Here is a 17,619-nt window from a genome sequence, read left to right as displayed (position 1 = left end):
GGCTAGAATACAGTGGTGTGATCTTGGCTCACTGCCAGGTTCAAGCGATTCTCCTGCCTCAGCCTCCGGAGTAGCTGGCTGGGATTACAGGCACACACCACCATATCCAGCTAATTTTTGTATTTTTAGTAGAGATGGGGTTTCACCATGTTGGTCAGGGTGGTCTTGAACCCCTAACCTCATTTGATCCACCCGCCTCAGCCTCCCAAAGTGCTGGGATTACAGGTGTGAGCCACCGTGCCCGGCCGGGACTCCTTACTTCTATATTTGAGTCCTTGTGGATGAATGGCAGCCTAACAAGGTTGAAAATCTAGCTTAGAAGTATGCATCTGTAACAATAGCTGAGTCTTGGCCAATTCCAGCAGCACACTTCAAGCACTCACATGCTGCTGAGCACTCATATGCGTACTTCAAGCTGCTCATGTGCTGTAACCAATCCAGCTGCTTCTGTACTTCACTTCCAATTTCTATACATTACTTCTTTTGTCTAGAAATTTGTTCTGACCACGAGGCACCCCTGGAGTCTCTATGAATCTGCTGTGATTCTGGGAGCTGCCCGATTCTCAAGTCATTCATTACTTAAACTCCTTTAAATTTAATTCACCTGAAGTTTTTCTTTTAACACTGGGGTAAGATAGAATGAAGTTCTATTTAATTCCCTGAGTAGGCTTTGTGGCCTAAAGAAATTCAGAGACAGTACTATTTTTTTGAGAGAAGATTATCTTCTGATCACATAGCAACAAACTATGGAAAGAAAATTCAGACTGGACTGTTAATTATGTAGCAGTCAGTACTCATCTCTCAGTTCAGTCAAGATTACTGGGAAAACCACAAAAGCCTGACAAAATTAGGGGGATACTTCAAAAACCTAGGATATAGAAAAAGCCAGTTACAAACTACATATATGCAAAATATGGTATAATTTGTGGTTTTTAAAATTTTCTTTTTTGTATGTAATTGAGCTCATCGAGGGCATAGATTTTTTTTCTGTTTTATTCATGTTGTACTCTCAAGGCCTGGGATAGTGCCTGGCACAGAGCTCAATAAAATATGTTAAATGAATAAATGAATGTAAACACATTTGTCAGATTAAGCACCAAAATGTATTTCTGGCAGATAGAATTAGATGTGAGGTTTTTTTTCTTTTTTCTATCTTCTTGTTTTTTTTTCTAATTTCTCTACCATGATCATAGATTACTTATAGTATATGAATACTTGTAAAAGGCCATAGAGTTTTATTTTAGAGTAATGAAAACTTTAAAATGCCTACACAGACACATCTATCCAAATCTATTTCTGAACAAAATATCCTTTTAGGAAAAAGAAAGGTGCATAATAATAGTTCTCAAGAGAAGGCTTTGTGTTATGTGGGCAGGGCTAGAAATAAAGGAAGATTTTCTTGGCCACCCAATGACTTCTCTATAGGGGATCATTGAAACACAGATTTCTGTGAATGGTTGAAGTATTTCACTTATTTTATTTTCTTATTATAATACCTTTATTTAGCTCGTCTGGGATTCCTTTGGTCTGCCAATTAAAAAAAATCACATCATCACCTGATTCCAAAAAATGTCCCTCAGAGAAAGTCTCTTGCTCCCACAATTGTTCAAAGTTAGAATGGGATATAGATTACAGTTCACATGCCAATTTGATTGATTGTGCTCACTGATAATTCTTAGCATGCTCTGTGTAAGATTCTGAGGTTACAGTTATACCTGGTGGATTCGCAATGTCTGCCATGAATCAGGTAGAGAAGAGAAGAGGTGTGGTTTGTTGCCTTGTGAGTGCATGATTTGGTGAGTTACTGTTATCTTAATTTGTCTTGTATTAGATGTTACTTCTTTATAAACGATTGATTCTATTAGCTTCTCAAAGCTTCCAAAAGAATATCCGGAATTGGGATAACAGTTAGTTGTCACTGAACTGAGAGATTAGATGATCACTGATATGTAATTGACAGTCAAGTTTGGCTTCTCTTTCCATTGTTTTTTTTTTTTTTTTTTTTTTTTTTTGAGACGGAGTTTCGCTCTTGTTACCCAGGCTGGAGTGCAATGGCGCGATCTCGGCTCACCGCAACCTCCGCCTCCTGGGTTCAGGCAATTCTCCTGCCTCAGCCTCCTGAGTAGCTGGGACTACAGGCACGCGCCACCATGCCCAGCTAATTTTTTGTAGTTTTAGTAGAGACGGGGTTTCACCATGTTGACCGGGATGGTCTCGATCTCTTGACCTCGTGATCCACCCGCCTCGGCCTCCCAAAGTGCTGGGATTACAGGCTTGAGCCACCGCGCCCGGCCCATTGTTGTTATTATGTAAATGTGTCACATGGCAAAAGAGAATTAAGATGGAATAACTTTGCCAGTCAGCTAAAGTAGGGAGACAAGCCTGGATTACCTACATGTTATCAGAAAGGGGATCTCATCCCAGACCACAAGAGTGAGTTCTTGAATCTCACAGAGAAAAGAATTCAGGGTGAGTCTTGGAATATAGTAAAGTTAAAACAGTTTATTAGAAACATCTCTATTACAGAGTAGGGCTTGCTGAGAAAGCAAGAGGAGGAATGCCCCTACCTCAAACATAAGACTTACTTATATGGGATATTCAGGCAAAGAATAATGGTCTTTGTGTTCAGTTTATGATGGACTATTAGTATTGTTATTCTCTTGTGTAATTATTACTTTTAGCAAGAATTTGTGAGGATCCTATTATCTTTAGTGGGAAACCTGTTTTTAAACTAAGGATGCCTTTTTCCATGAACTCGTTTCCTCAACCATAAACATCTTGTGATCGACAGGGCCTAACTTCCTGGAAATGTAACCCAGCAGGTCTTGCTCTATCTGGCTTTTATTCAAAATAGAATCACTCTGGTTAGGATGTCTCTGACATAAATGGGTGCATTGTAATCACAAGGGTCCTTAGAAGTGGAAGAGGGGCCAGGTGCCGTGGCTTATACCTGTAATCCCAGTGCTCTGGGAGGCTGAGGTGTTGTGGGGGTGGTTAACTTGAGATCAGGAGTTCTAGATCAGCATGAGCAACATAAAGAGCTCTCCCCCATCTCCCGCTCTTGTCCCCACCACCTCTTCCCCCGAGGATCTACAAACGTTAAAAAAAAAATTAACCAGGCATGGTGTGGTGCACCTGTGGTCCTAGCTACTTGAGAGGCTGAGGTGGGAGGATCCCTCAAGCCCAAGAGGACAAGGCTGCTGTGAGCTACAATCACAGTACTGCACTCAGCCTGGGTGACAGAGCGAGACCCTAACTCAAAAATACAAATAAATAAAAATGAAAGTAGAAGAGAGAGACACAAAAGGAGTCCCTCTGACTTCTTTTGTGACAACAGGAAAGGGACTCAGAGAGTTGGTAGCATGAGGACGCTGCTTGGCATTGCTAGATCTGAAGACACAGGGGAGAAGCCAAGAGTTAAGGGAAGGAACTCTAGAAGCTGGAAAAGACAAACAGATTATCCTCTTGAGTCCTCAGAAAGGGATGCACCCTGGTGGCACATTGATCTCAGCCCAGTGGGATCCATGTCAGACTTCTAATGTACAGAACTATAAGATAATAAACCGGCGTGTTTAAGCCACCAAATTTCTGATAACTTGTTATAGCTGCCAGCAAAACTAATACACAAAATATGACTTATTCTACCTTTAAAAATGAAAATATGACTCCACAGTCCCCTTCCAACTGCTGATCCATTGGCTTTTCTGTGTGTACTTTCGAATTCATTGCTAATTTCTCTTCTCATAATTGTAGGATCAAGTCTTTTAATCTAGATATTACTTTTAATAGCAAAAACCACAATTACTTTTGCACCAACCTAATATGTTGTAGTAAACTGTATGAGAAGCAAGCGGCTTTTCTCATTGCTGATAAGTGGCCTTTTAATCTCCCTTCTTTCCAAATAATTCTAGTCTATCTAGTCAGACCACAAGTCATTGAACAATTATAGGACAATACAAAATAAAGCATTTGAAATTTGAGCTCTGTAGGCCAGCACGGTGACTCACACTGTAATCTCAGTACTTTGAGTCCAGGGGGTGAAGGTTGAGTTGAGATCCAGGCACTGCACTTCTAGCCTGGATGACAGAGCAAGACCCTGTCTAAAAAAAAAAAGAAAAGAAAAGAAATTGGAGCACTGTAATATAAAGGAGGAGAGAGGTTAATATTAGCTAAAATTATTAGCTATAGCTTTAAGGAAAAACTGTAATCACTGAATATCAGATTTATAAAAAAAGACTTGTGATTAAAAGAACTAAGTATCCCTCCATAGGCATTACCTCATTTGATTAGTAGAACAACCGTATAAAGTAGGAATTATTGTCTCTATTTTACACATGAGGATATCAAGGTCTAGTCTAGGAATTAACTTGTTCAAGTAGGATTGTAGAATTTCTTTGGGTGGATTTAGGCAGCATTTTCCTTTGGGGTAAAAATATTGGCTTTCTGACCTCCTATTCTCTCAAATCTGTAGTTTAATGACATGATACACTTTTTGGAACTTTGGGAATACGTAGATGGTTTCTTTAATCTCAGGAAATGTGATTGCTTTTTAAGAGGCAGGAGCCCTAGTATTTAGTGATAACCAAAGCAATGCCTACAGCAATGCTTCTCAAATTATGTGGCATTTTAGAAGCACCTGAAGAACTTTAAAGAGTCCCGATGTCCAGGCTACACTCCACACCAATTAAATGCAAATCTTTGAAGTGGATTTAGACCTCAGTGTTTTTTTTTTTAAAGAATCCAAGTTTGAGAGCTCTTGATTTACAACCAGGGATTGCATTTTCAGTTATTTTCTTCCCAGCATTTAACTGGCTGATAGTATGTCCTGTTCAATTACATGAGATGATATATATTTTTAACCACCCTATTTTGAGGAGTCACCAGAAAGTTGTTTTTTTGAGATTAGAAGCTTAATGAAATTCAGATTCTGTTAAACTATAGATTCATTTTTGATGGGTTTTGGATGTCTGAGCCTGCTGGTGGTATTCCTTTTTTCTTAATTTGTATATATATATATATATATATATATATATATGTGTGTGTGTGTGTGTGTGTGTGTGTGTGTTTCTATTTGCAACCCTTACAATGCTTTCATTCTCTGTACTTTCTCTATGTTTTTCTTCTGTGGATTTTATCTGACTGGAAGCACTTTTTCTATTTATTTCACTAGTACATGTTTAAAGCATTTCTAACATTCTAGTCTATTACTATTAAGTTGGTCACATTATATTGACATTAAGACAAAAACTCAGAAGCAGGAAGACCTTTTAAACTGTACTGTAAATAAAGGAAATCCAAACAAAGACGCTACTAGTCTTGTGATATGAGTTCCTTCAGAAGGGGTAGAAAACTCATATCCCAACGGGGCCAGTCAGGAAGTCTAAATAAATGAAATGCATTGGTGTTCAAGGAAAGAATGAGAGCAGGAAAACATAGAGAAGGAAGATGGAGAAAGAGGGAAGATAGAATAAACAATGTCCATTGTTGCTAGATTTTCCAATTTTTAATGAAAGGCCAGTTAAGTGTCTATATATTTTTTTAATGTCTGCTCAAAAAAATCTTAAACCACTGTGTTATTCAAACAAAATGTGCCTGTGCTTGGAAGTCAATCTGCTGGCCTCCCATATGCAATATTTTAAGCACAGACAATAGTAGATCTAAAGGGGTAAGCTCCTCGTGAATCCCCTTAGAATCTAGCCTTAATTAGAATGATAGCAGATGGTGCAATCCTGATTTTCTTTTTTTGAGATAGGGTCTCAGTATGTCACCCAAGCTGGACTAGAACTCCTGGGCTCAAAGAATCTTCTCATCTCAGCTTTACAAGAAGCTGGGACTATAGACACATGCCTCTGGACCTCTGGTTCTTTCTCTGATTTTGTTTTTAATTTAAAAGAAAAGATCATTGGCTCCTTGACATCAGCAATAAATTAAGATTATTTAATGTGATTATTTATTGTGCTTTGTTTATATTACAGCATGATAAAACTATATTTTTCTGAAGCATCATTGTTTAATCTTATGACTAGAGATACTATCAAAAGACAACAATTCTGCATTAATTAGCATGATTGCCTGGGGTGATATTTTGTTTGTTCTGCATAGCTAACATTTATTCTCTATTAACAGCATCCATCAGTAAAGAAGTAGGGAACTACGATTAAGCCATGGCTATAAAAGCTGTCATGGAATTGTGAAGAGCGTGGCTTTTGAGATAGAACAGTTGTTGAGGGACAGGATTTAAGAGTGAGCAGAGGGATCAGAGCCCAGGAAAACTGAGTTCATACCTGTGGGTGGGAAACTGGTGGAGTTATTTACTTAAAAGAGCTTTTAATATGAATGATGGAATTCAAGATTCCATTTTTATGAATACTTTTATCTCTTGCTTTATTCTAGTCATCATTAAACTCAAGACATTCCTTTTTGCTTTGTTGTCTCATTATTGGCAAAACATGTGTAGAACAAATTCACCGTTTCTCTGATATTTTTCCCCTACTGCCCTTCAGTTTTTGTTTCCTTAGCACTAGATTACTAGAATTACATGTAAAAGTAGACATTGGCTGTAGTTCATTACTTCTGATGTTCTAAAGAGTGTTAAGATGTGTTACCTGCAAGCCCCTGTAGCTAGAAGCATAATTTTTTTTTTCTTAGCCACTGACTTGCAAAATGTGATTTCTCAATAAACTTATTGCTACTTTCCTTTCAGCTCCACCCTCTGGTCAGTTTCCTGAGGTTTGCTAACGGTAAACTCTTTATTCCACAAAATAAAAGTAATACGCAAAAAGGCCAGTTTATTTTAGCTCCTTATGTAACCAAAGTGAAAGGAAGTGATGATAATAATCCCTCATCTTCTAACATAAAATTTGATAGCTGGCAGGGATTAAAAACATAGCAGGGTGAGCCCTTGTGTTTACAGTGTGGGTTAGTGCTTTGGCAAGGTCACACACCTGGGCAGTGGGAGGTGCTGGACCCTAACCCTCAGGTCTTGACCTTCACTTCATTGTAAAGCTCCTCCAGTTTTTCAAGGCATTTTCACATTTTGTCCTTCTAACAGCACTATATGATGGGCAGGATGGGAATTATTACCTCATTTTAGAAATAATTAAACTGGGTTTCCAAGGGATAGAAACATATTCAAGGCCAAATCATTAGAAGCCAGAGTTCTTCATCATATTCAGAGCCCCTCAGAGGCTGAGAATGCCCAAGCTAGTTCCATTTAAGTCTTCCAATGTCTTTAAAAATGAAGAAATGCCCAAACAGGATCATGTTTATTTGAAATGTTTACATTTAGCAAGCTAACTCTTTTAACACGACTCCCAGCCTTCAAGGCAATGGTAAGTGTAAGTTCACCTGCACACAATGTCTAAAGTCTACCTTTCAGACTTTGGTGAATATGAGGACCAGGCTAAATTGTCCTGGTGGATAAACCCTGACTTCATGGAGGGGGATGTGATCCTTGGTGGGGGAGGGAAGGAGAGAGAAAGAAAAGGATAGATAAATAGAAAGACAGTGAGACCATAGCAGCTTCATCTGATACCATAGCACCTGTCAAAAATAAAACATTCAGCACTTTGGGTTTCTTATATAGCTCCATAATTTCTATGCAGAAGAGGTAACTGTGGCTGGAATCTTTGGCTTGAAGTTGTATTTGCATAGTTCTTTAAGATTAAGGAAAGTTTATCAAAAAATGAAGATGTGGGTGGGGGCGGTAATTGGCAGAGATTTTTGGGCATGGATGAAGAGGTGGGGCACAATGAGAAATAGATATTTGGCATTTGTTCCCAGTTGCTGGCACACAGTCCTGAAACTCTTGGAAGCTCTGCAATTTTAAAAGTGACTTTTGTTATGTTAGTGAATTGGTTGGTGGCTGGGGACCCCTAAATAGCTTCAAGAAGGGGACTGGTTGCCAAAATGACCAAGGCATGATCTTGGGGAGGGGAGAGGGACTGGATATTGAGTTTAATCATCAATGGCCAATGATTTAATCAATTATGCCTACGTAATGAAAATTCCGTAAAAAACTGCAGGGTTTACAGAGCTTCTGGGTTGGTGAACACATCGAGGTGCTGGGATCCTGGAGAGGGCTTGGAAGGTCCTCATCCCTTCCCTATACCTGAACCTATGCATCTCATCCACTGGACTGTTCCCGAACTATACTCTATCATAAACCAGTTATATAGCAAGTAAAACACTTTCCTGAGTTCTGTGAGTCATTCTAGCATGTTATTGAATGTGAAGAGGGCATTATGGGAACCCCTGATTTTATAGCCTGTCAGAAGTGTAAGTGGCAACCTGGGACTTTTGACTGGTGTCTGAAATGAGGGCAGTCTTGTGGGACTGAACCTTAACCTGTGGGGTCTGAGCTAACGCTGGGTAGCTAGTGTCAGAATTTAATTGTATCCTAGGACACCCAGTTGATGTCTGGAGAGTTGGAGAATTTACTGGTATGGGAAAAATCCCTCACATATTTGGTGTCAGAAGTGTTGTGAGTGAAAACAGTTTGAGGGGTTGGGTGGGAAAGAGCATCTAAATGATCCTTGGCTCCCTCACCTGTTTTTAATTTAGTGTAGACTGAACCACCAGCTGACTTCTTTCAAAGAGAAAGGAATTAAATCTCAGCCCAGACATGGGAAATTTTCCTTTTCCCCTTCATTTCTTCCTCCCTCCCTGTTTTTTCTCTTCTCTCCCTCCCTCCTTTCTTTCCTTCCAAATAGATTTATCAAGCATTTATTATGTTCTAGGCCTTGGGCTATGGAGTTGAGCAGGACCCACAAGCCCTACACATTTAGAGCTTAGAGCCTACTAGGGAAAAAGAGAACAAATAAATGACATAATATGAGATAAGGAATCAATGGTATGATGAAACCAAAAGTGGGATGGTGAAATAAAAAATAATTTCTACACTAGGATATGCATTCCTTCCTCCAAATATTTCCCGGTTTCCTGGGATACCTCACTTATCCTTTTTACTCTGATAAAGCGTTGAGCAGAGATAGTAACATTTTCATCAGCTACTGCAGGCAAAGCAGCAACATGCCGAGATTGACATGTACATACACACAGGCATAGATATGCACACCTGAGCATATAAACACAAATGCATGAGGCAATGTAACATGGCCAGTCAATAACAGAACAAAATCGGGGCCACGGGCAGTGGCTCACGCCTGTAATCCCAGTTATTTGTGAAGCCAAGGTAGGCAGATCATTTGAAGTAAGGAGCTCAAGACCAGCCTGGCCAGCATGGTGAAACCCCGTCTCTACTAAAAATACAAAAATTAGTCCCATGTGGCAGTGCACCTGTAATTCCAGCTACTCATGAGGCTGAGGCACAAGGATCACTTGAACCGGGAGGTGGAGGTCGCAGTGAACAGAGATCAATCAAGTCACTGCATTCTAGCCTAAGTGAGAGTGAGACTGTTTCAAAAAAAAAAAGCCCGGGCCGGGCGGTGGCTCAAGCCTGTAATCCCAGCACTTTGGGAGGCCGAGGCGGGTGGGATCACGAGGTCAGGAGATCGAGACCAACCTGGTCAACATGGTGAAACCCCGTCTCTACTAAAAATACAAAAAATTAGCTGGGCATGGTGGCACGTGCCTGTAATCCCAGCTACTCAGGAGGTTGAGGCAGGAGAATTGCCTGAACCCGGGAGGTGGAGGTTGCGGTGAGCCGAGATCGCGCCATTGCACTCCAGCCTGGGTAACAAGAGTGAAACTCCGTCTCAAAAAAAAAAAAAAAACCCCAATAAAACAAAATTAGAACTTGCTCAGATAGTCTCTTGGAGGAAGTTCCTTTGGGAAGTTATACCAGTACTACATTGAAGATGCTATTGCTAAAACAACTCAAAAATGTTCTTTTGTGATAGCCTGTGATTAAGCACTCTATGATAGTTTCTTTTGAAGAATTTCCAATCCTAGCAAAATATTTTTAAAGATGAATTTAAATTTTGTCAGAAACCAAATATGTTTGGGGACCATTTCTGGATAACATTGTTTTGGTTTACAAATGAAGTGTGACTCAAATCTAAAAATATTTTGAACTGGGGGTGTGAGAGAGGCAAGCGTAGTAGTTGGAATAAATGTGTTAATTTTGCAGATGTGGTTATTTTGAGGAAAGCAAATTTGTTTTTTTGTTTTGTTTTTTGTTTGTTTGTTTGTTTGAGACGGAGTCTTGCTCTGCCACCCAGGCTGGAGTTCAGTGGTGCTGTCTTGACTCGCTGCAACCTCCGCCTCCCGGGTTCAGGCGATTCTCCTGCCTCAGCGTCTGAGTAGCTGGGACTGCAGGCCCTTGCCACCACACCCAGCTAATTTTTGTATTTTTAGTAGAGACAGGGTTTTACCATATTGGCCAGGCTGGTCTCAAACTCCTAAGCTTGTGATCTGCCCACCTCAGCTTCCCAAAATGCTGGGAAGCAACATTTTATTTGAACAAGTAAATGCAGACATATTTGCCATAAATCTGCTTTGTTTGTGCAAAGTAATACTTCTTAATGTTTGGCTAGACAAACCTAGATTTCTACAGAACAGAAGTTAGTTGCTTCAGAAATCACCAACACGTTACTTTTGTTTCATTTTTGCTTTGTTTCAAGCAAAGCCCACTAAAGGGATTCTGTCCTCTTTTTATTGACTATGGCCTTAGATAAAGAATTCTTCAAATTCTTTCCTTTTTAGTGTCCCTGACTCTTTCCACATCAAGCTGAAAAGCCTAGGAACATAGTGAACACTGGTAGAAATGTCTCACTGTTCAGAGATTCTCATAGTTTTCAAGACATTTGCTGGTTTAATTACTTGAAAGCCTCATGCAATAGGCAGGGAAATTGTTATGCCATTTACAAATGATTAAACTGGTTTTCTGAAGATACGCAACTGTATACAAGGTTACATAACCGTAGCACAGAATTGGGTAGATTATTTCTACAGTTCCATATCAATTCTATAGACTTTCTAGAAGGACACTTTGCTGAAGGGTTGGAGAGAACTTGGAGAAAGCTCATGTCTGGTTTTAAAATTCGGGATATTTTTATCATGTTTATCATCATTTGTTCAAATAACTTCAAGAGTTTTATGTGTTTGTGTTTTAGTGTTTATGAAATCATGCAGATATTTTTAAAGGGTTTGGTATTTATTTTGGACTGTAATCCAGATTCTGCTCACTACTGCAGTTTTCCACTGGTCAGCTCTTTCTGTGTTGTTAGCTGTTTATCATAATTATGATCAGTTTAGGAGAGATTTGAGGACAACTCAGTAATTATTGGTGTCTTGGCTATTCATCATTTGATAGATGGTTTTTAAAGAATATTTAAGGAGATAGAGCTTGCTACTGATGAACACTCCACTGAAATTACAGTCTTTCTTAAATCACAGGAAAGCCATTCTTTTTTTTTTTTTTTTTTGACATAAAACAGCTCTTCTAAGTGCTGGAATGTGTAATTTAAGGCTGTGACTACGACTTAGATTTTCAGAGAATTTTCACATATGTTATCTCTACCAAACCCCGTGAGTAGGAAGATAATGTAAATTCCTTCAGTTTTCAGATTAGGAAAAGCAAGACTAAATCTGCCTAGTGTCATAGTGACACTAGCAGTGGAACAAGAACCTAACTCCTAGTTTGCCTTTTGACCAGGCTTTCTACATGCAATGACTGTGGCCAATCAGCTAATGTTTCACTATCTGAGAAAAATAACAGTTTGTATCCTTTCCTTCTGTGCCAAGCCACACTTCCCAGCTCCTATCTCCCTCAGTCTTAGCTCTTATATGCTTCTTTTGTTCATACATATATTTAAGGTATACAACATGATGTTTTGATATACTTACAGTGAAATGGTAACTGTAGTCAAGAAAATGAACATACCCATCACTTCACATGGTTGCTTTTTTGTGTTGGGGGTAAGAGAACCTAAAACTACTCTCTTTGCAATTATCCTGAGCATGACACAATATTACTGACTATAGTACTCATGTTGTGCATTCAGTCTCTAGACTTACTCATCCTACGCTTATAAGCTCCTTTTGATTTAAAACATTGGCTGCTCACTAGCTGGAGTCCTCATTATCTGTAATACATATTCCTTCACTTGGTCTTTATTTTCTTTCACTCTCTAGTATGCTATTTAGTCTGATTTTAAAAATTCTTCATGTATTCAACCCTAGTTTTGCAACTCTAACAAGGTATGTATGGATAGGGGCAGACACATTTTTCCATGTGCAATTCAGCTACCTATTTTATTTTTTCCTCAAGGTTTCTTGATTTTGGCTTTGTAAGATCTGTATTAAAAAGATGGTTTTCCCCACCCTCTTTCTTATTAATTAGTCATTCCTCTCCTGCAGGAAAGACCGTCAGAAAGGGCCATTCATTGCCAGGTGCTGGTTCCTTGTTACCTCTCACACTTTTAATTTTCTCCCTGTTGAAAGAATGTTCTTTGCTTCAAGCTGATGTCCAGATTCAAATGGTGTAGTGCCTTAGTCCATTTTGTGCTACTACAACAGAATACCAGAGACTGGGTTAGTTATTTACTTTTAATTGTTAATTTCTTTTTTTTATAAAGACAGGGTCTTGCTATGTTAATTAGGCTGGTCTTGGACTCCTGACCTTAAGAGGTCCTCCTGCCTCAGCCTCCCAAAATGCTGGGATTACAAGTGTGAGCCCAGCTAAGGCTGAGTCATTATAAAGAAAAACAAATTATCTGGCTCATGGTTTTGGAAGTTGGGACATCCAAGGGTCAGCATCTGGTGAGAACCTTCTTTCTGGGTAATCCCATGATGGAAGGGGGATGAGCAAAAGAGCATGTGCTAAAGAATGAGCAACAGGGGCCAAACTTGTTTTTATAACAAACCCACTCTCTCTATAACAAATCCACTCCTTTGATAGTGACATTAATTAATTAATGTCATTAATGTCTGCTTTCATAGCTCTATCCTCATCACCTAAACATTCTTAAAAATCTCATCTCTCAACACTTGCACCAGGGATTAAGTGTCCAACACATGACACATTTAAACCATGTCACGACATTTCAAATGACTATTATCAGGGACAGATGTATAATTTGTGGGGCTCAGTGTATAAAAAATACGGGGCCCTTAGTTCAAAAAAGAAGAAAAGTGCCATTAAAGGTACTAAACTATAAAGCTTTCTTCCTTAAACATATTTTACTATTTATAAAACATTAAAGGAGTAATAGTGACACATGAATGACAACATAAACTTATCAAAAAAGAATATTTTTGGTGTCATAATTTTATATAATAAAATTAATAATACTTTATTATTATAAAATCTTAATGGATTATAAGATTTTTCTGGCCCACTTTTCTGCAAATTCACTTATTAGATCATCAAAATTTGTACTTTTCCATCAATCTAATTAAGAACAATTCTGGTCACTCTTGGCAAATGTAAGATGACAATTTTTGATAATTTATAATTTTGATAAGATTCTATTGATGCTACTGTTATGGAGTTATTAAGACTATTTTTTGACTGTGATTACATGGGAATACATTTCTGATAAATTACTGTGATACATATATTTTAGTATATCTGGGGCTGATAATTCTTGGGGAACAATTTTTCTAAAAACAATTTAACTCTATACAAATCAATTTTGTATGTTTGAATTTAATTTTGAATGTAAACGTATACAATGCCATTTAACTTTTTTTCCTGGTATTTTCTGTAACTTACAGAGACCAATACAAGAAACTGATAGAGGCTTATGTTATGTATATAATTGAAAATGCCCTTTTATGAATTCTATTGCTGTATCTTTAATTGGAAGAACAAAATTAACTTAAAAACTGATTTCCATGTTAATAATTATTTCAGCCAAAGCTTTGTATGAAAATAGAAGTCTCTTTCATTGGATGTGACAATTTTTAAGTGTAATTTCCCTTTTGAAGCCTGTAGACATTTATTTTGCAATCTTGCAGCAGTTTTCAAAAGCAGAGATACTAAACTCTTTCAAGAATACTAATAATTCCCTCATATGCTTCACTTCCATGTCCATGTGTACAGACTTTTATTTTGTAATAATTTACTGATGGAATTTACTGCCTGAATGCCAGCAATTATAGTCCCAGTGCTCTAGGCAGAGGGAGTGTTAACATTTGTGCAGATGTGCCAAGGACAGGCTCTGAGGACACAAGGGCAAGACGGCCTTCCTCTGCAGGTCCTGGTGCTGCGTTTATACAGAGTCCCTTCTCTCTTCTCTGTCTGCTACCATTTTTCCTGTTCCACTACTTCTGCTGCTGCTGTCACTGTTGCTACGTTCAATCTTGGGCCAGGTCCCAGCTTGGTTGTTCCCACGGGCCCTGGGGCACCCTGGACTTCCCACAGGGACTGCTGTGCGTGCCTCCTGCCCACTTGGCTGGTGGCGGTGAGCCCTTTGTGCATGGGCTTCTGGACCACAACGGGTTGCATGCAGAGTGGTCCAGCATCTAGCCTCCAGCTGTGTACATGTACCATAGTCCCCTCGGCCTTCACTACAAAACACAAGTTCAAAGATAATATAGTGGGCCATGCACAGTGACTCATGCCTGTAATCCCAGGACTTTGGGAGGCCAAGGCAGGTGGATCACCTTAGGTCAGGAGTCCCAGACAAGCCTGGCCAACATGACGAAACCCTGTCTCTACTAAAAATGCAAAAATGAGCCTGGTGTAGTGGCGAGTGCTTGTTGTCCCAGCTATATGGGAGGCTGAGGCAGGAGAATCACTTGAACCCAGGAGGTGGAGGTTGCAGTGAGCCGAGATCGCACCACCGCGCTCCAGCCTGTGCAACAAGTGCAAAACTCCATCTTAAATAAATAAATAAATAAAAAGATAGTAAGACTTTTAAGATTCCAGTGCAGAACATTAAACCAAGGGCAGGGTCCCTGTGCAAATGCAGATTACAAGCCCATAAAGCCAGTTCTGATCATTATGCCTTTCTGAGCAATTACTCCACCCTGAAATCAGAGATTACTTCAAGGCAGTTAGAACTTGTCAGTCTTCTTTGTTCTGCCTAGCTTTATGATACTGTCCAGTAGCAACCTCACCCATTCTCTTCTCCAGACTTGCCCCAACAAGGCTTACGGTCCTCACTCTTGCATACCACCCACCCTTGCTTATCTACTGTTAGTTCATTTGCGGTGCTATTAAAGGAGTACCTGAGGCTGAGTAATTTGTAAGGAAAAGAAATTTATTTTAGCTCACGGTTCTGCAGGCTGCACAGAAAGCATGAGATGGCATCTGCTTCTGGTGAGGGCCCCAGGAAACTTACAATCATAGCGGAAGATGAAGGGGAGCCAGCGTGTGACATGGCCAGAGTCAGGGCAAGAAAGAGACAAAGCAAGTGCCAGGCTCTTTAAACAACCAGATCTCACATGAACTCATAGAGTGAGAACTCATTACCACGAGGACAGCACCAAGCCATTCACGAGTGATCCATCCCCATGACCCAAGCACCTCCCACTAGGCCCACCTCCAACACTGGCGGTCACATTTCAACACATGATTTGGAGGAGACAAAACATCCAAACCATGTCACCTACTAACGCTTCTAGCTTTGCCAATACTGTGCCCCCTTTAACAGTTAGGCCTGTGTACTGCCTTCCTCCCATGTCCCTTTCAGTAACATTTGTTTATTTCACTGCTTTTGGTCTTTCATTCCTACCTCATTCTTGATGCCTGGGGTCAGTTTGCAAATAAACTACCTGCATGCCTGCCTTTGTCGCAGGCTCTGCTTTCACAACCCAGGTGCTAACAGTCAGTACAATGCTTGGAGATGTGATTTTTGGATGGGACTGCTTTTACACATGAAGTGATTAACTAGGCCACTAACCATGCCTGTAGCCCCATTCTCAGATATCAGCATTTATTCATTAACTCATTTAATGGATATTCATTGAGCATGTACTCTGCCAGGCACAGTAAGTAGAGGCAAAAGACAAAAATCCCTGCTTTTGTGGTGCTTACATGGTAAGTGTTTGGAGAGAAATAAAGCAGAGGAGGGAGTTTTTGATGTTAAATAGGGTGTCAGGAATGGCCTTGCTGAGCAAAGACTTTGGTTGGTGGAAGCCATGTAATGTAGCCTGAGAGAAGGTTCTAATCAAAGACATGGACACCTGCCAAGGCTTTGAGGTATAGCATGCCGGACTGTGTTCTAGAAGTGGGAGAAGGCCAGCCATGGCCGGAGGGCAGTGGTGGATGGTGGAATTGAAGGAGATGAGGTTGAGAAGGAGGCCAAATACAGCAGGATTTTGAAGCCTTTTGTGTAACATGAACACATTTTTTTTTCAAAAGCTTGGCATGGTCTGCTTTACAATCTAGATGCAATAATCTTGGATTTGGAAAGCCATCAAAACTGGGTATCACAATCTTAACTAACTTTCTAATTTCCTTCTCTTAGCTTTTAGAAAAATTACAAGCAGATCTTTCAAAATGTTTTATTTGGTAAGACGTTCAAATTTTACTCTTGGCATTGGTATGACTGTCTTTAATTTCTTGATTAAACAATACATTTTGAAACATTTATTTTTATTCAGACGCAAATGTAAATTACATATGCTATTGTCTTTATTCCAAAGAGAACTTTTGTTTCCTGTAGAAATAGTTTTCGTCAATCACTGCCTACATTCTTTGAAGACCAGCTTATGATGCTGTATACATGATTATTCTCCTTGTTTGAAATGCAGTTTCCACTCACTTGAATTTGCATTTTGATTTTCTTTCCTTTGTTTTGCAATCAAATATTTTCTTGTTAGCCAAGTATGTAAGAGAAATCTAAACTGAATGTTTTACTTGAGAGTTATGACATGAATATAACATGAAATTTTATATGGAGTCAATTATTCTTTGCCATAATTAAGTCAGGATGGCATAAAATTAGTTTTCTGGGTCTTTAGTCAATAGTGTTTTTGTTCAAAAATTTTGAAGATCATTTGAAATACTCACTAACTCATTCAACAGAGGCATCTTTCCCAGACTCATTTGGAGTCTGGGAAAGATGCTAATAACAAGCAATAGACAAATATTTATTCATGTCCCAGGGGGCACAATTTAACCTGTATCACCTCCTCTTTTCTTCATTTTTTCCTCCACCCACCCTTCCCTGACTCCTTTTTTATGTTTCTGGCCCTTTCTTCTTTCTTTTAAACCCTACTCTCTTCCTCCAAGCCGCCTATCCCTGAAAGTCCACCAAATTGTAGTTGAGAGGGGGATGGGGTCTAGACTACAGTCTTGACAAATTATTCCACTTCCACTTATTCTTCCATCAAAAGCCCTGTCTAAATGCTAGTGACATGTTCCCCAGTGACCAGAGAACTTTCCCACAAGAACAAAATGTTCTCCTCGTTTGGCCAGATTAATGACCTGTGAAATCTGCAGCCTGAAATGCTTTAAAAAGGGCATTTAGTAACTCACGCACTTGAACAGTTGAAAATTTATTCTACTCTTAGGCTCACTACTGTCAACTCCATGAGGGCAGCATTTGGGGTCTTTATCATTTGCTTTAGTTCCCTAACCATAAATGGAATGCCTGGAACATACTCTCAATGAGTATTTCTTGAACAAATGAACAAAAAACACACTTTATACAGAGTACTGTGCTGTTTTTAAGTCAAAAGATTCTGTTTATTAAAGACCTATCT

At 39.3% G+C, this 17,619-nt stretch overlaps 1 protein-coding gene across 1 annotated transcript in view; it reads right to left on the bottom strand.

Annotated features, from left to right (window-relative positions):
- The window catches only part of CSRP2 (cysteine and glycine rich protein 2), a 60,840-nt gene extending 45,513 nt beyond the window's left edge, over window positions 1-15,327 (bottom strand). Inside the window, exon 1 of the mRNA XM_037739285.1 lies at window positions 15,252-15,327. The gene's annotated coding sequence lies outside the window, so the exon portion shown is untranslated. The remainder of the gene's footprint in view (window positions 1-15,251) is intronic.
- Window positions 15,328-17,619: the final 2,292 nt, after the last annotated feature.

Source organism: Cebus imitator, unplaced genomic scaffold (genome assembly GCF_001604975.1).
Source record: "Cebus imitator isolate Cc_AM_T3 unplaced genomic scaffold, Cebus_imitator-1.0 Scaffold67, whole genome shotgun sequence".
NCBI classification, from domain to species: Eukaryota; Metazoa; Chordata; class Mammalia; order Primates; family Cebidae; genus Cebus; species Cebus imitator.
This window is presented reverse-complemented; position numbering and strand designations above follow the sequence as displayed.